General features: G+C 43.3%; 1 protein-coding gene across 4 annotated transcripts in view; it reads left to right on the top strand.

Annotated features, from left to right (window-relative positions):
* The window catches only part of MARCHF3 (membrane associated ring-CH-type finger 3), a 131771-nt gene that overhangs the window by 17891 nt on the left and 94933 nt on the right, over positions 1 to 18947 (top strand). Inside the window, exon 1 of one of the 4 annotated variants that reach the window (XM_021702223.1) lies at positions 6231 to 6265. The exons of the other annotated variants lie outside the window; for them this stretch is intronic. The gene's annotated coding sequence lies outside the window, so the exon portion shown is untranslated. Of the gene's footprint in view, positions 1 to 6230; positions 6266 to 18947 lie in introns of those variants that run through there. 4 annotated transcript variants of the gene reach the window in all.

Genomic DNA, 18947 nt, shown 5'->3' with positions numbered 1-18947 from the left:
AAGGAGGGTTTCTCCAGAGCTGCCAGGAAACAGAAGTTTGGGGATTATCCAGGAGTTCTTTGAGCACTCAAACAATGACAGCCAGTACCGTTCTAGCAGAAATTCCATTAATTTTTAATTTTTGAGTTGGAAATGGCACTAGAGATTAACCCACTTTGGGGTTTCCAAAGTGGAGTTTGCAAGATAAACCATTGGAGCATGGGAAGAAACCACTAGAATTTCTATTCATTTTTTATACCCCAAAAATAAGAAAAATTAAGTGTTACTATTGTATGAATTGATGTTTGCACCCTCCCCTGTTCTTTAGGTCAGAAGGCCCTATGTTCTGAGGGAGAGGTAGGTTTCCCTCAACAGGCAGTGTTGTATTTGTACATGTCGGGTTAAATTAATTTGCATAATATTAATTAGTTTCAACTAAACTAGCCCTCAACAACAACAACAAAAAAAAACCAAGGCAAGTAGCTTGAAAAGATTCTGGCAAAAACAAAACACAGTATGAATTTGAAGGAAGCAAGAACAAGGGAACAGTTTGAAAGTGGAGTTCACACTCTATTCTAGGACAAGCCCTTTGTTAGCCAAGATATAAGCCCCCAATTTCAAAACGCTCAAGATGACTAAACGAAATATAGATTTACATGTACTATCATTAAGAATGAACATACTGGAAGGAAGTGTATGCTTTGCCTTGAAAATTTTCCTAATGATAATATGAAAGGCCACAATTAGAAAAATATGGAGAATAAACCCTGCATTTTTTAACCATGTTTAAATTCACCTACTGATCTCTATAAAATTACACTCAATTAAATGGTGTTCTGAAGCCTGTTTTGAAGTTTTTACTTGTATGCAGAAGTAAAAAAGCTACATATCTTCATAAACACTTGTTCTTCCTCCTAATATAAGACCAGATAAGATACTATGCTGAAAACTATCTATCTAAAATGAGTTTCTTGGGGTGCCTGGGTGGCTCAGTTGGTTAAGTGTCTCCCTTAGGCTCAGGTCATAATCTGGGAGCCTAGGATAGAACCCTACTTTGTGTTGGGCTCCCTGCTCAGTGGGGAGTCTGCTTCTCCCTCCGCCCTGCCACCCCCGCCCCGCTCGTGCTCGCTCTCTCGTGCTCTCTCTCTCAAATAAAATCTTTTAAAAAATAAGTGCTGCAAAAGTATTATTGAAGCTATTACTGAATCTTGAGGAAACATAATACCATATTAGAACAGGTTATGGAGGGCAGAAGACCTGTTTTACACTTGTAAGTTGTTAGATCTAGCCTATTGTAATTATTCGTTTCCGCTTCACCAATGCAATACACGAAAAGTGCTCTTTTTTGGTGAGCCACCACTAGATGAGATTCATTCACAATCTTTATGAAAATGTTTTATGAGAAAAACCAAGTAGTATTTCCTCTTGAGAAGCAGCTGTTTCTTAGAAAAGGATTCCAGGGTGAGGTTACAAGAGATAAATTCATTCACTGCATCATTCATAAAAAAGCTAGCGCAGCCAAGAGGTTGAAGCCAGAGGTATACAAAATGCTGCAGGAAGATACTTCATAATTAATTTTATAAAACACAAACCTGTAATATACAGTATAGTTGAAGCAATACAATATTTTGTATTAAGTTGAGAAGGGACCATGAAAATCTTTTGTACCTCACAGAGGTTTGCTGGTTATCTTATTGAAAAATAATTGAGTTGTCAAACTTAGAGATAAGTTACATTCATTTTTCTTTTTTATAAAAAGGAAAGGGTTCCATATTTTGTTAACCATTTCTGTGATAATAAACATCTTCAGTAGTTTGCTACCTAGAGGTCATTTTTTTAAAACACGAAGCATAACTAATTTGTCCTTTCAAGATAAAGGTGTCATTTTAAGAATAAATAAGAAAGTAACTGAATTTTAAAGAAACTTTTAGTATAGAGAGAACACTGTGGAAAACAGTGTTTGGAAATGTTTACATTGTGATTTTTAATTTTTTATTTATTTACTTATTATTTTTATTTTTTATTTATTTATTTTATTTTATTTTTTGCTTAAAACTGTGAGAGCTATTACAACCCAGCTACAGAGAATAAACTGAACTTGGGACTAGACATTCAAATTAACATATCACAAATAATTAATCTAGCTTTTCAAACATGAAGCATATTTATGTTATTCTTAATAAAATAATGATTGTTTAGTAAGATAGTGTGTACTCTTAGATATATTTAAAGAAAATATATTTAAAGAAAATAAAATATTGTTTTTTTCATATTTACCTTGTACTTTTGTGATTTTGATGCTTGTTTTATAATGTACCTAATATAATACATTGTACATATCTAGCATGTAAGCATGGCATGCATGCTCAAAAGCATTTTAGTATTGGGATTCATGATCCAATAATTTTGGAGACTACTGCCCTTGACTAAAGATTCTTAAATCTTTAAATTTGGGGGGCAGGGAACAGCCATAGAGTCTTTGAGACAATAAAAGATATGTATCCTCTTTGGGAAAAATTATACATACATGCTGCCAAATAAAATTTTGTCCAGAATTCAGGGTGATCACATGCCCATTGAATAGCTGTTGTCACAGACTCTAATAAAGCCCCTGGATGAGGACAAGGATGCCCTAAGGAGTTATGTGACTTATTCGGGGCAGCACAATGACATAATCTGATCTTTCAATCAAGACCTGCTGAGCGTGTATCATTACAGACTTCAGCCTCACTGGTAAGGATGCAACTCTATCTGGGCCACCAAGGAATCCACAGGTTCAGTGGGGACTCCAGTGTGCAACAAATAATCACAATACTATTTGCGTTTAGGAGAAACTTGTTTATTTGACCGACATTAAATGACACCAACTGTGTGAGGGCATTTTGCTAAACTCTATAGGAAACGGAGAGATGGGTAAGGCAACCCTTGTAGATAATCAAGTGCCAATTACTTGCTCCAGCTTCCAGTGCTTTTTCTAATGCACCTTTTATATTACTGAACCTCCTGATGCTCCTCATTGGGGTCTGCAGCTCTGTTTCCTTCATGGATTAAATGAAAATGTACAAGTAAAGGGAGGTGAGGCAGCAGGTCATCCTCTTTCCTATTTCTAAGCAACCAGAGCTCACTCTTTGGGTTTATGTGCATGAACATGCAATTCTTTGCCTGTGGAATACAGAACTGAACTCTTAGATAAATTGGCAAATGGAAGAAAACAGGGAGTAATAAAGGAGGTATGGAATTTTATAAGTTTCATGATCTCTTTCCCCAAAGGCCTGAATCTATGTAATGAGGTAGTAGAACAAATTCCTGCTGAGTCTGAATTTATATTAAAAAAAAGCAGTGATAGGAATAAAGTAAATGCAAAATTTTTTTTTTCTGCCCAGGTCATTAGTTGATAATATTTTTCAAGGTGATACCGAGTTTTTTCCTACAAATATTGGGCTCTTTGTAGGGGCTAAAAATAAACAGAGCAGCCCAGGGAAATAGGCAAGCATTATTGATCTGTGTCAGGGCCATTTCCACTTTAATGTTTGCAAAAGGTACAGCCCGGTTTTGCAAACCTATTTATAGAGAACACCTCCTTCGTCGCTATATATAGATGATAAAAACAAGGTGGATTGTCAGGTAACTTTGGTTTATGTTAGGAAATGGGATCGGGGGGGATCTCCTTCAGAATGAGTGAAGAGGGCTGATCGCTTCTGTTCCTGGGGAAAAGGAAAGAACCATAAGATCCAGTGTCTGCGCCCACATTGCCCGTGGACATACTTCTGGCCCGAGTGCCGCCTCCAGTTGGTGTTTACCTCTCAGCTGCCCCAGCTTCCCTCCCCCTGTGCTGGGAGCAGGGGCGAAAACAAACAGGGCACCTCCAAGACCCCTTCTGCCCTTCTGTCCCTGTGGAGAGCTCGAGCTCCCCATTGCTCCTGACCGTGCCTGTGTGCCCACGTGTGTGGGCCCTTGTGTCTGTGAGCACGTACGCACACCTGCAGTGTTTTCCTGGAATCCTCTCTGACATTAGGTTCTCCATTTATTTTTTTTTTTAATTTTAAAAATTTTTTGCTCTCCATTCATTTCCCACCAGAGTCATTTACTCCTCTAATACGCCCAAACCCTAATTTTTCTAGTTTCTTTCCATGCCTGGGCTCTGCTCTTTTCTTTTCTTACAACTGTCAGTTCAATTCAACAAGCGTTTAGTGAGTGCTGAGCACCTTCGAGGTTCTGGGGCTGAAGAGACAAACAAGACAGAATCTCTGTCCTCGTCCTCAGGTTGCTCAGTCCAGGGAGACTTGCGGTCTGTGCTTTGCCCTCTTCTCTCTACTCCAGTTATCGATCGCTCCCTCCAGGCAGAGTTTCCTGCCAGCGTCCTCCATTGTAGTAACAGCTAGGCATCAGTTCAGAAGACATCAGTTCCCCTCACTAAGGCCTGATTTATGAAAGGAAGTGGGCTCGTAGGGACCGGGCTCACATACCCCAAAATGTGGTAAGAGAAGGGCTCGGATACTGTGTGTTAAAAATATCAAAGGGATGCTAATGGGCCCGATCCCCTTCGAGTCACTCAGAAGTGATGCTGTCTCACCTGCGGGCATGGTTGTCCAGGCTCTGGGAAATGGCCTGTGGACGGTTTCCTCTCTGCCATGGTGGTCTTCCTGTCAGTGCAGCACTGGAATGCTCAAATAACCAACTGTTTTTAGATCGATACAGAAAGCAGACAGACAAACTAACCCTGATGAAGCATAGTAACAGTGGACTCCAGCTTGGAGCTGGCGAAATTTCTTTCCATCATCTCTCTGCCTGTTTCATCCCTTCAGATCTTTGATAGGTGTAGTTTCTCTGCCCGTCCAAATACAACATGAGTTTATTTTCAATGAAAGAGACACCAAGAATAGTGACAGGCAGTACATCTTTGAGGCACAAATTCCTGCCAGTTGTATATAGGCCAGACTTACAGTAAGTGCAGGAGAAGGAACGTGCAAACTAATAAACATTTTAAATATAACACTCACCTCTACCGCTCAGTCCTCTGATAATCACCAGACAGATGGTGTCGGGGCTGAGATAATGCCAGTTCTTTACCCTTCAAGGCCCTGCTGTGTGGAGGGAATTCTTCACTGGTTTCATCACTTGTGATAGGGGTAACATCTTTCTCATGGCTGGGAGACCTCACTGGCTTCCCAGCTTCATTCTTCACATCTTTTTGTGCCTTGTCATGCTTCACCAAGTCTACTCAGTTCATCCGTGGTCTTCCTCTGTTTCTCATTCCATACCCCCGGAATGTGTCACTATGTGTGCTGTCCATTCTGCCATGTCTCTAAGTGGCATGCATCCAAATGATGACAGCTGTCTTTTGTGAGCCTTATATAAAGTCATCCATTCTTGCCTTTTCCAAGAGGAGGGATGGTGTGAGGTCACTGGCACAGCAAAATCCAAATTACTCCTCATCCTCCTGCATGTTCTATCACTGCCCACTATTCTAGGCCTAATAAAAGTGGCCAGGACCAAATCCACCATAGCTTGCTTGCATGCTCTGGGCCCCTGGGTCACTGGCTCTTGCATGGAGAACAGATTGGACGTGGGCAAAAGTAGAAGCAGAGGAACCAGTTAAGAGGCTATGAGAATAATTCAGGGAAAATCAGATGATGGCTTGGGTAAGGTAACAGCAGTGGGGAAAGGAGGGAGTGTATAAGTTCAAGGTGGAAGAACAAACAAGATTTGCTAATGATTTTCATATGTGTCATAAGGAATAGAAGCGTGATGCCTCCTAAGTTTTGGGGATGGGGAGGTTCATGAGGGAGGTATGGCAAAGGGGAGAGGAAGAGAGATAGCACAAATAAAGTTGGTTAAATGATGTTATAAGGATCTCTTTCAATTACCTAATGAGAATTTGACTTAAGATCATGAATATTAAAATATATGTAACAGCCCTTTGAAAACTATGCAGTTCAGAATGACTGTAGGACATTGGTATTATTTGCTTTGGTGCCATGACATGGCCTTGATGGACTGGGCTGACTTCCACCCACTGTGGCCCATTAGTAATGCAGAAGTTCTCTGAGGGTGAGGGCAGTGCCTTATCTGTTGGACTCTCAGCACTAACAGTCATACAGTAATAGGTGTTTGGTAAGTTTGTTGAACAAGTTAGATTGCATATTTGACTTATAGAAGAGTTGACCATCTGGAAACAAACAGCATGTTTTGAAAATACTTCAGTCTTTGAGGGGTTGTGCTACCCCGTCAAGCGCCAGATGCCAGAGTACCAGGGACCGAATCAGCTGGGAGACATGACCACCAGGTAACTGGGTGCCAGAAACCTCAATGGCAGCAAGGTCCATTTATGCCTGGGAGTAGAACAAGGAGGGTCTGATCTGAAAGTCAGTGAGAAAGTAGCATGTAGGACCAGGATTGAAGCTCGGAGGCCCAGGATGCAGGTCAGGTTATCCAGGTTCTCACCCTGTAAGGAGGCTCCATGTCCCCAAGGTGCAGGCTACTCAGGAGGTTGTGCTGGGCTGGCTCTCATGGGCTCATTGAAAACTGGTCAGGGCATAATTGCCATAAAAATAGGTACTATTTATGAAAAAAAAAAGTCTGCCATCTGGAAAAAGAAGGAAAATGGACCCATTTTCCACATCATCTATATTAGCTAAAAACTTCTCATCCCAACTGGCAATACTTTATGGGTTTGCCCCCACGAAGGCCTATAGCTCACAGACCTGTCAGTATTACACGATCAATACAAAAACTCCAGTTGTTTTGCTGACTTAGGTATTCACTGAGGGATTATTTGGGAGACAGACTTGAAAAGCAATTATGTGGAAAGTTCAATATGCTAGTTCTCCTTCAGAGGGGTTGCTGAGAGGGTACTTTCTGGAAACTTCTCTGGGTTTTTTTTTTCCTCCTGATGTCTTGTGGCATGTGGTACTCATCTTTCAGTTCTTAGTTTTCTACTTCAGTCTGTCACTGTGGGGCCTCTTTAGGTAACATCCACAAATATTTTGGAGCTTGTTCTTTTGACCACAAATCTTAATAGCTTTTCAATTTGTTTTGGCATGGCCTGGGATTGGCAAGGAAGGAGTGGTGCAGGGGAACGAGGGAGACTTTTGTTCAAAAGACAGCTTTTCTCAGGTTGATATCCATGGAAATATCAGTTCGTTTCCTCCTGGCATGGATTTTAAAGCGTTCATGAAGCTCCCCCTTCCCCACCCTGTTCTTGACCTTCCCCCTCTTCTCCCCAGTGTGTGAAAGTACATTTGCAGCCATCCCCACCTGATGGCTTCCGTGTGTGGCCTCAGCCATGGAATGCTGAGTGTTTGCACTGAGTCTGCTGAGAGCCAAGTCAAGAAACAAGCATGTGGGTGCGAAGCCAAGTGCCCATTTAGGGTAGCTGCTCTGGTTTCACCCCTGATCCAAGCTGGAGGACATTCTAAAGTTGAAGAAAGTCACGGAGTGGCTTGCAGCAGGGAACAGGAACCATGGGCTTTGCTCTCAGCTACTGGAGCAGAATTCTGGCTCGCCACAAGTTAGTGCTTTCGGTTTTCTGATCAGCAGCAGGGCCTGATAGATTCCTGGTTTTACAACTCACTGGTTTCCACCTGGGCTACTTGGAAGCTGCTGCTTTTCCACTTTCATGATCCCCCCTTCCTTCCCTTGCCCATCAAGTTTTGCAACTTACTTTGTGGGCTACACCAAGTAAAAGAAAAGAAACCCATCCAGACCCAAGAATTCCCATGTTGTGGGATATATTATTTCCTGCCATGGAAGAGATTATGATGCCAGTCAGGAGAGTTTTTGGGAATAGGCGAATTTTCTTTTTTCTTTTTTCCTCTTAATATTGTTTCAGTTGTTCTTAGTTTGCCAATAGCCTCCAATGGGTTTCTGGACTAAAATGCTTCAGTGTCTTCTTGCTAATGATAAACAGTCAGCTGATTATTGATTTTGATCATTTTGTAAAATAACTAGCCATGTTTCTTTGCTATGTATGGGTCATTCCTCAAGAGTGGTAGCAGTCAAGCCTGGGTTGACCAGATGTACTAAATGGGTGCAGAGAGTTATTGCTGATCTAACAGTTTCTCAAGAGAGAGGGAAGAGATATGAAAAAGGGATAATCTTACTAAAAATAGGGTGTCCAGTCATTTTGGGTAAACTAGCATTTAGGGAAATAAACTAAATAGTTTATTCTACTGTTTCTCTCAGAAAGAAAACAGGATCTGAATCCACAGGCAAGACTGCCCTCAGGCCCCTGGCCCTTTCATTTTAGGAACCAGTGGTGGTGAGAAATAGCAAGCTTATTGATTAGGGAGGATATTCTCTTCTTACTCCCATTCCCACACTTGCTAAGAGGACAGTGTTTTCCTGTTGATGAACATTTGGATGATTACCCTTCCCTTATTGGTAATGATAATGCCACAATGAAAGTTCTCATGCATTCATTATCAGTGTTTTTGCGAACGTTGCTCCCTGAGGTGATTAAAGATCCTAGATCCATACCCCACTGGAGAGGAGCAACTACTCTAACTCCTTTTAAAGCCACCACCAGCATGCCCTCCTGTCCCTTTCCTGTTGTTTTCCCCACTTGACTCTCATAACCCAGTACAGTAATCAACCATAAGCGATCAGGGTCCCCACTGAAGTGGCTTCATGGACAAGATAGATGACTGAAACATGTGGCCCTCTAGCATGTGAGAGAATAGGGAGCAGGGGGACTTTTGGAGAATAGAAAGGCCCGAAGCCTCTAGACAGTGAAGTTCCCTACTCCCTCCCCCAATTTAATACCCATGGTTTTCAGGCTCCAGGATGCCAGATGAAAACTGGCTTAAGCATATCTGCACCCACAAGGCCCTTTATGCAAATTGTTCCTCAGGAAGGAAGATCTGCAGTCCCACAGCTTCTTCATCCTTCAGGGGCTCGAATCCCACCTTCCCTGATGGATCCAGTTTCCCTTCCCCCTTGCTGCGTAAGCACCATATTTCTGCCCCTGTTGATCACACATCACACTTCGCCTTCCCCTGGAGGTATTTGAGTCACTCTAGTAGGGCTGCCCAAAGGCTCCATCTTTGAGCTTCTCATTCCATCTGCCCTTAGCATTTATTTCCATATAGTGGATTCTCAATAAATCTTTCTATGGGGAGAAGGACGGGGAGAAATATAGCCTAGCTTCAAATCACAACCACTGAAAATAGAGGTAGTATATTCTATTACAGTCATGGCATCCACTGGAAAATTAAGCAAAAACCTTTGAGTGTACAGGATGTGAACATTTTTTCTGCCAAAAATAATTTTGTATAAGGAATCTGAAAGAGTATCACTGAATTAGGCAAGTCCTTTCTTTCTCTTTGTTAGGTCCAGTTGGGCTATTTAAGATTAATTTGCTTCATTTATTCATTTATTTTTTCACTTATTTCTTCATTTATAGAAAACACAACACAGGGCAGGCTTGAATTCTCAGTGTGAAATAACTGTTTGACTCCAATGACTATGTAACCTGGGGCATCCAAGCAGTTAGAACTCGAGGAGAAGCAAGGCACCACCCCACAAAATAAACAGCACCTTAAAGTCAGAATGTGAGAAGCTCTCTCATTAAGAAGCAGGCTGGAAAACATCCTAAATGAGTAACCTCACTTGGGGTAGCATGCTGGCGCAGTGGCCGTATTGATTTATGTATTAGTGCTTTATTTAACCTGTGTGTCCAAAGGTAACTGAGTGGCTGGCTTCTGAGCCCTACCAGACCCAGCTTGGGAGAAGGCCTCCAGATCTTGATGTAGGTGGGAAGTTAATCAGTTCTTTTGAAGTCTGCCTTTCTTCATCATTGAGTACTTTATGCTGAGATTTTATTTTCAGGTTGGGTTTATTGAGGTATAACTTGAACTAAATTCACCCTTTTTTAGTGTACCAAGATACAGAATGGTGTCATTGTCCCCAAAATTTCTTTCATGCCCTCTTGAAGTCAACTCTCCCTTCCAGCCCCAGCCCCTGGCCACCACTGGCCTGTTTTCTGACCCTACAGTTTTGCCTTTTCCAGGATGTTATATAAATGAAATCATACAGCACAAAGGCTTTTGAGTCTGATTTCTTTTACGCAGCATAATACCCTTGAGATCCATCTATGTTGTTCCGTGTGTCAGTGGCTAGTTCCTTTTTATTGCTCAGTAGGATTTCATTGTATGGATGTACTACAGTATCTCTTCACCTAGTGGAAGATACCAGTGTTATTTCCAGATTGGGGTCATTATGAATAAAGTCACCGTAAACATTCACATACCATTTTCTGTGTGTGTGGGGGAATATGTGTTTTCATCTATCTTACCCAAATACCTAAGCATGGGATTGCTGAGTTGAATGACAGGTGTATGTTTAATTCTTCTAAGAAACTGCTGAATCATTTTTCAAAGTGGCTGTTCTATTTTGCACTCCCATCATAGTCACCGAGAGAGGTCGATGTTTGAGGTTACATGCACACCATTTTAGATCATTTCAATAGGATTATAGATTTTAGGTAGATTGAAAGTCCCCTGAGGTGTCCTTTTGCTTTCTCTGCCTCAGCTGTTGGTGCACCAAGAGGAAACGAGAAAAATGGAACAGGGATGTGGACCCCATCTCCATGGGTTGAGCTTTTTATTTATATACAGAACTTCTATTTCTTTCTTCCTTTAACTAAAAATGATTAAAGTGAGCATTTGGCTGCTTGGCAAGACTCTGCCCTGATATTGAGGGGAGATTAGAGTAGCTTTGCAAATAAGCTCAGAAAATCCCTGGGCCACTGAGTCATTTCCCAGCCCCCAGGCAGCCACCGGTGTCGTGGTGCTGATGGCATTGGATCATGTCGAGTCCTAGGAGCCTGAAAATGGCACATCTTTTAAGTGGGATAGTTCCAAGCTTCAGACAAACTCTCAATTGCCTAGTAACTGATTTCTTTTGCCTACTCACCCACTTGCTTTCCGATTCTGACCACTGGCGGCATTTTGCAAGCAAGGTTTCTTATCATCTAGCTTTTGTTTGGTTGCGACAGGGGGTTATGAGTTTGGTCTCCACTCCTGGCCCTGGAGCCCCAGCCCTAATGCAGGAGAGATGTGTCTGAGTGCTTTCTGGCTTTTGCTGCGGTCGACACCTTTGTGCTCAACAGGAAAATCAGTTCAAAGGCTATTTGGGTTGGAGGCCTGGTCCTCCTGTGGCCTATTGTGGGTCATGGTAGTTGGCTTTAGAATCAGCTGGCATCAGAAACAGGAAGGAACAAAATCAGTGACTCGTGGAATCTCCGATGCCCTTTGGTAACCTTCAGAGTTCCATGGTAACCGTAGAGGCGCCCTGACCTGCAAATCCAGCCAGTAACCTCCAAGAACCAGTTGCTCGCAGTGTTTAGGTAGGAATTCACTGAGTGTTCCTGACTAAGGAAAACTTTGAGCCAAGAGCATTCAACTCCGTGGAGCTTTTGTACTTTACCCACAACTCCACTTTAACAAAATAGGAAGGAGGAGGGAGAGTAAGTAAATGGAAAATGATGATTTTCTGTCTGATGTTGCTTTAGGGAAATGTCCATTTTGTGCTTCTCAGCCACAGAGCTACAAGCGCCCCCTCCTTCCCTGAGCACGTGTCCTGGGAGGTACCGGGGAAGGTCTACAGCATCATTAGGCAGGCAGGTCTTGTGTTCCATCAGGCTAATGTGACATTCTTCTCATGGATACTAGTTTGGACACAATGGTAAAATTCAATAAAGAGGATGCCGGTGGTTTGGAGGGGAAGAGGTCTGTTTTGTTTCCAGCTACAGATTTGACTGCAGGTGAACTTTTTAGAGCTGAGTTATCAGAATGTGAGAGAAGAAGAGAAGCTGGGATGGGTGGGGGAGACCATCACAGGTTTGGATTGTGCCATATACCCTGGGGGCACCCAGCAGTTTTGTGACTGATCACTTGGCATTAACTAAACGCACAGGATGGCTTTCCCTCATATTGTCCAGTAAATTGCTTCCCCAGAGCTGTCAGCATTTGTAGCCAGAGCGACTTGTTCAACTTTGTATTTTCCACATGGCCTGAAGAAGACCCAGTTGACAGTCCCTGCATGTCGATTCCCAGAGGCAGCAAGTACATAGAACTATCTTTGGGGACTCTTGCTTGCTAGGCATATGGCGAGTTCACAATGCTAGACATTTTCTCGGGCCGTGGAATACATTTGCCGAGGAAAAGAATACAGTGATAATGAATGTAGGGAGGAGAAAACGCTGTAATAGAAGACAACGTCATGCTGCTAAATTTCATTCTTACTAAGTTGATATTATTGCAGAAGACACCAAGGATCAGAGCATAATAGGAACCTGTTCACAATTATCACTGATGTGCTTTACGTATTGTGATTAATATATTCACACTGGTGCTGTCAGTAAAACATTTATTTCCTCTATGTGTATTACAATTTATTGTTTGCTAGAGCACAGTAAGACTGAGTACTACACAAATCTCACTCCTCAGCCAAGGGAAGTGCTCAAGATGAATGTGTGCCCCAAATAATCAAGCGTTTGGTCCATTTGTACGCTGATATTTACACTCATCCGCTGACAAGATCCATAGCATCTAGGGAGGGTAAGGGGTTACTAAATTGTTTTTAGAAACTTCCTTTACTTTCTTTTTTTTTTTTTAAATTTTATTTATTTAGGCAGAGAGAGAGTGTGTGCGCATGAGCGGGGGAGGGGGAGTTAACTCCATTTTAAAAAAAAAATCTCCTCTTCGTGTCTAAGTAAACAAACCCTTTCTAAGTTTTTGTGAAAATGGTATGTGTACCAGTTAAAAAATAAAATAGTGTCAGAAATGATTAAATTGAAAAGCCATGTTACTCTCCCCATCCCCAGCCAGAAACAACACTGAGAAGGCGCTAGATTTGAGTTAGGAGTTTTTTTGGGGGGGGTCAGTGCTTAAAATGCCCGAGGACAAGATTTTACTCTACTGTGTGGCACATATTCTATCTAGTTCTTTTAAATGGTCTTTTTAAATGGTTTATTTTGAACTAATTTTAGACTTAGACAAAAGTTACCCAAAAAATATACTCTCTGTATATATGCCTCACCCAGCTTCCCCTAATGTTACTATCTTACAGAGAGTACAATTTGACTTGGAAAAGTAAAATTCTGGGTTTCTGGCACAGTGCATGGACCTAAGGCAGGGGATGCAGAGGAGCGTGAGGAGTGTCTGCAGGCTCAGTGAACCTTAGGAAGACTTGAGGGAACAGCTCTCCTTTGCATGTACCAGTCCGAGCTGCAGCTGCCCAGTGAGCCGTGAGCTGCCAGGCTGCTCACTCCCTCCCACCCTACCACCTTCCCAGAGTTTTCTCCTACATGTTCTAGGCTCTTCTCATTGTCTGTCATCCAGGGTTCTTCTCCAGAGGAACGGAACCAGAGAGATAGAGACAGAGATGATAGATACAAAATCAGATACAGACACAGATACAGTTAGAGAGACAGAGATAGAGAGATTTATTTTAAGCAATTGGCTTGCATGATTGTGGGGGCTGGAAAGTCCAAAATCCATAGATCAGCAGACAGGCTAGAAATTCAGATAAGAGATGATGTTGCAGTCTTTGGCGTCCTAAATCCACAGGGCAGGCCAGCAGGCTGGAAACTCAGGCAGGATTTCTGTGTTACCATCTTGAGGCAGAATTCCTTCTCTGGGAAACCTTAGTTTTTGCCATGGAAGCCTTTAACTGATTGGATTAAGACGCACGCATGTGTGTGTGCGCGCGCGCGCACACACACACACACACACACACACACACCTTCGCATTATGGAGGGTAATCTCCATTACTTAAAGTCAAATGATTGTAAATGTTAATGCCATCTACAAAAAATACCTTCACAGAAACGTCTAGACTAGCGTTTACCCAGACAGCTGGGCGTCCTACCCTACCTAACCATCATCGGCTCTGCTCTTTGCCAGCCTCTCTTTGACCTCCAGACATTTGTTGAAATCTTTCTTCTTTCCCTGATGTCCCTTTCCCAGTTGCGTCCCTGTTGCATCCTTCCCCTTCTGTTATCATTTTATTAGAGTCTAAGGACACACGTGCTTATATGTATCCTACCGTCTTCTGTTTGTAAAGAGAACCTGACTACTAATGCAAGTGCCTCTCCTAAATAATGGCATGTCAGCAGAGGTCAGCAAGACTTTGGAGATTAAAAACCAAAAAAAGCATCACATGATTCAGCTCAAATTTATTTACTTTACATATTGCTCAAGACAGGTTTACCAATATTGATTCTTAGGTATCTACTGCATTGTACTTACTTTAGAATTTTTCAAATATTCATTTTATTTAAAAGGACCTATCTAAATGAAATTGTTTATCTTTCTGTTTGGATATAGATCCATCCAACTTCGAATATTTGAAAAATCTTTTGAGTTCTCAGCTTTCAATCTGACCCTTTAATTTTCAAAATCACAAACAAAGCTCTCTGAAGGGCTTATTCGCCTCTGTAATTCATAACACCTAGAATGGTGCTTTGTCTAAAGTAGGTGCTCAAAAAAATTATTTAGATATGCTTAAGTTTTCAAAAAATTAGTTAGCTTTATATAATAATGGTATAACTTAATATGGTCCTTTAGAGATTTCAAATGCTTTAATTTCTGACATTTCATTCACCCCTCACATTTGATACTACGTGTCAGGTTAGGTAGGTAGCACGCACTTTTAAGTCTCATTTTATAGGGAGGATCCTTGGGCTCTGTCTGAAATGGTAAATAATTTGCCAAGACCATGTGCCTTACAGTTTCTGAATCTGCCTGATTCTAGTTCTTCTGACTCCTAATTCTGTGCTCCTTATTTTGCATATACCACAGTATGCTGTACATATCCTTGTGGAACGTTACGCAGTGAGCATATTTCTATAAATCCTACTACTGTTAGACATGCTTGCAGTGGACTCACATTCAGGGCATGTTCTGCTAGTGCTCTAAATGATCCCTTTCTTTATAAGAAGGTAGGTTTCCTTAAACAGTCAGTCTACCTTGCTATCTCCTTGTGTCTTCTGTACCCATGGGCCAAAGAGTCATCCACAAAAAATGCTCTCAAGATTAGGCTCTCTCCCAGCAAAGCTGAATCCAAGACCACTGATAAATAAGACACAAGGACAGTACAGCATAGGGAATATAGTTAATACTATCGTAACAACTTTGTATGATGACCGATGGTAGCTAGTGGTGGTCATTTCCTAATGTATGTAAATGTTGAATCACTATGTTGTACAGCTGAAACTAATACAATACTGTATGTCAGCTACACTTCCATCAAAAAAAAAGAATCAGGGGCACCTGGGTGGTTCAGTCAGGTGAGCATCGGACTCTTGATTTCGGCTCAGGTCACAATCTCAGGGGCGTGGGGTGTGGGGTTGAGCCCTGTGTTCATCTCCTCCCTCGCTGGGAGTCGGCTTGGGGTACTCTCTCTCCCTCTCCCTCTGCCCCAACCCCCTGCTCATGCATTCTCTCTCTCTAAAATAAATTAATTAAATCTTTAAAAAAAAAAAAACCGCTGTGTATTTTCAGAATTAGAGCCTTCCTTCCACCACTGAAAACTCATCCATACAAAAAAGGCATGCTCTAGTATTAATATAAAAAACACTGGATTAAACCTATCACATAATTCACTAATAGCAAACAGAGCTGCAACACTTTTCCCCCCATACCTCCCAAAACGCATCTTTTCAGAAATCAGGTTGTGGCGTAATGAAATGATTAGATGAAAAGTAACAATGCCTTGTAAAAAAAAAAAAAAAAAAAGGCATCATTACAATCTAAGTACAGACTCGCTATTACAAATACATATTTTTCTTTTTTTTTTAAGATTTTATTTATTTATTTGAGAGAGAGAATGAGAGAGAGAGAGCATGAGAGGGAGGAGGGTCAGAGGGAGAAGCAGACCCCCCGCCAAGCAGGGAGCCCGATGCGGGACTCGATCCCGGGACTCCAGGATCATGACCTGAGCCGAAGGCAGTCGCTTAACCAACTGAGCCACCCAGGCGCCCTTATTTTTTTTTTAAAGATTTTATTTATTCATTTGAGAGGGTGAGAATGAGAGAGAGAGAGAGCATATGAGAGGGAGGAGCGTCAGAGGGAGAAGCAGACTCCCTGCTGAGCAGGGAGCCCGATGCAGGACTCAGTCCCGGGACTCCAGGATCATAACCTGAGCCAAAGGCAGTCGCTTAACCGACTGAGCCACTAGGCTCCCTGGAGCTGGGATTTTCTTTTCTTTTCTTTTTTTTTTTTTAAAGATTTTTTATTTATTTATTTGAGAGAGCGAGAATGAGAGAGAGTACATGAGCGGGGGGAGGGTCAGAGGGAGAAGCAGACTCCCCGCCGAGCAGGGAGCCCGACGCGGGACTCGATCCCGGGACTCCAGGATCATGACCTGAGCCGAAGGCAGTCGCCCAACCGACTGAGCCACCCAGGCGCCCCTTCTTTTTTTTTTTAAAGAAATACAATGTATCTTAATTTTTAGTACAAAATGCATATGACAAAAGCCAAGGGTGGTCCCCAAGAGCAAAGCTCCATTACCCAGAGCCATTCCCCATTGTTTTGAACATCCTCCTGCCACCAGCTGGGGGTGCCAAGGAGGACAGTTTCCTTGCCAAACCCTCCCTACCTTTGGTTTCCCCATTTTTCTTTCTTCCTCTTTTTCTCAGGGCTGCCTCTGGGCCCTCTCTCCCGCCCTCCCAGTCCCCCCTTTCCACTGGACTCTCACATGCCCTGAAAGCTTAAGTGCCTAACTCCTCTTTGCTGCAAATTATGTGTTATTCAGACCAGTTTCAGGCCAGCTCTCGTATTATTCGACTTAGTTAGCCAGAGGTTTAAAGGATTAAACAATCCTGCAAGTGTTTCCTGCTGTCATTCCTCTTCATTCAGGGCAGAGGGGCATCCTTTGGGCTGGGGCTTCATCACCCCCAGTCTGGGACGTGGCCTGCAGGGACCTGTGAAAGCCCGGAAGGGGAGGTGGGATCGTGTGAGCAGAAGTGTGTTTTCTTGGGGAGTAGCTCTACAGTTTTCCTCAGATCCTAAAACGGACCCATGACGCCAAAATGTTTAAGCACCTTGACTGGCTCTGAGAAGGCCTGTGTTTCTGCTGGCTGCTTCTCTCTCCCCTTGAGGTCTGGGCTGGACTCTGGCAATGAACCTGCAGGCCCTGGAGCAGCAGTTGTGTCCCCTCTGGTTCCCCCGTCAGCTTCCCCCATCTGCTCGGCTCTGCCTCCTGCACTTTCTCCCCAGTCTGCTGCCCCTCGGCTGGACCTAACCCCTGCTGGGCTGGTGTTGCTCCTTTTGGCATAGAAGGTGTTCCTGTCCCGTTTATTTCCCACGCAACTTTACTCTAGTTTGGTCTATTCTAGAACCTCTTTTTTGAATATAGAGAATCACCAGGTTTTCTCAACCTCCTGTGCCCGCATCAGTGCACCTGCCCATCCCAGAGCCACCGCCCTCCTCAGAGGGTGACACATTCCCTTCTTAGGGAACTGCATCACTCAAATGACCAGTAGCATCCCCATGGCCTGAGAAACCCTCGCATTTTCTTCCTTCCCAACCCCCCAGAACTGCAAGGCCCCACACTAACATGATAGAGTTCCATCCAGAGTCACTTGTTGTAGTTCACAAACAGGTTTTACCCTGCTTCGACCCCACCTTGATAACCTCTGACTCTCTCTCTGTGGTACGATAGCAGGTGTCACATGTTCTGATCAACTTTTCAGTGTTAGAATTGGGAAGAATTAGCCAATACTGATTAAAAATGAGAACCATATGGGCGCCTGGGTGGCTCAGTTGGTTGGGCGACTGCCTTCAGCTCAGGTCATGGTCCCGGAGTCCCGGGATCGAGTCCCGCATCGGGCTCCCTGCTCAACAGGGAGTCTGCTTCTCCCTCTCCCACTCTCCGTTTGTGTTCCCTCTCTCGCTGTGCCTTTCTCTGTCAAATAAATAAATAAAATCTTTTAAAAAAAAATGAGAACCATAAAGGAAGCTGGACATAGATAAAAGATAGGAGAAAGGTAAAGTCCCATAGATTTTCAGGGCTTTCTTCTGGTTTGGGTCATTGCTTTGGTTTAGGCATCTTCTAAGAGCCCTTGCATCCTGTGCATCTTCTGATTTGCTGCCCATGAAGTGTCTGAGATGCAGAGAGGGCCCAGTTGGAAAGGAAATTGGAGGGACACGGCTCCTTGGTTGTATGAGCTTCAGTGGGCTGACCCCGGTGTCATAAATCAAGTTGGCAGCGAGGGTGGATTTGGGGCCCCAAGGAAACTGCTGTTCCAAGTCCAAAGTTAGCTACCCCACGAGGTCTGCATGCTCAGCCTGCTGACACTTCCGATAGTCTTTGCTGATACCAGAAAGAGAGAATTCGAGCCCTGCCATATTTAGATCCCTGCCCGAAGTCAGAGTTCTGAGCTGCTGCGTCGCTGTTTCTGATACACAATCCTGAGCTGAGGAAGTGACCGGCCTGTGGCCTCACAGACTCAAAAGAAAGCCTGGTCATGGGCAGAGGGCTGGTTCCTGTCCTCAGATAGGGATGGGGACACACCAGGGCCCTGCCAGATCTCTTGCCTACCCCCCCTCCCCTCCTGTCCTGAGGCCAGCTTTTCAGAAGGGATCATCTGTCACTTTGTTACTAGAAAACAAGCAGCTCTCTTGGGAAGCCAGAGTTAACTCCCTTTGGGGGCTTGGAGGAACTGCTGGGCAGTGTATGTGCGATCCAGCTCTGTGACTCTTCTACATGGTTCCTAATCCGAGGCTCCTCCTGCAGAGGGGAGATAATGAAGGTGTGCAGAGCTAACTCCACAAGTAGCCTTTTTCATAGCTAAGAATTGTCGATGAGACTTTGCAAAAGTATTTCAGAGCCCATGGCTACCAGGTATCTCAGTTTAATCTACCCAAAGGGTTGGGGAGGAGAAAACATTCTGGTTAGGGTCTAGCTGACTGTGTGAACAGGGTGGCAACAACAGACTGAGCCCATGTGGATACAGGCGAAG

The sequence above is a fragment of the Neomonachus schauinslandi genome, chromosome 7, assembly GCF_002201575.2.
Source record: "Neomonachus schauinslandi chromosome 7, ASM220157v2, whole genome shotgun sequence".
Lineage (NCBI taxonomy): Eukaryota > Metazoa > Chordata > Mammalia > Carnivora > Phocidae > Neomonachus > Neomonachus schauinslandi.
Note: the sequence above shows the minus strand (reverse complement) of the source record. Positions and strands in the feature narration are given on the sequence as shown.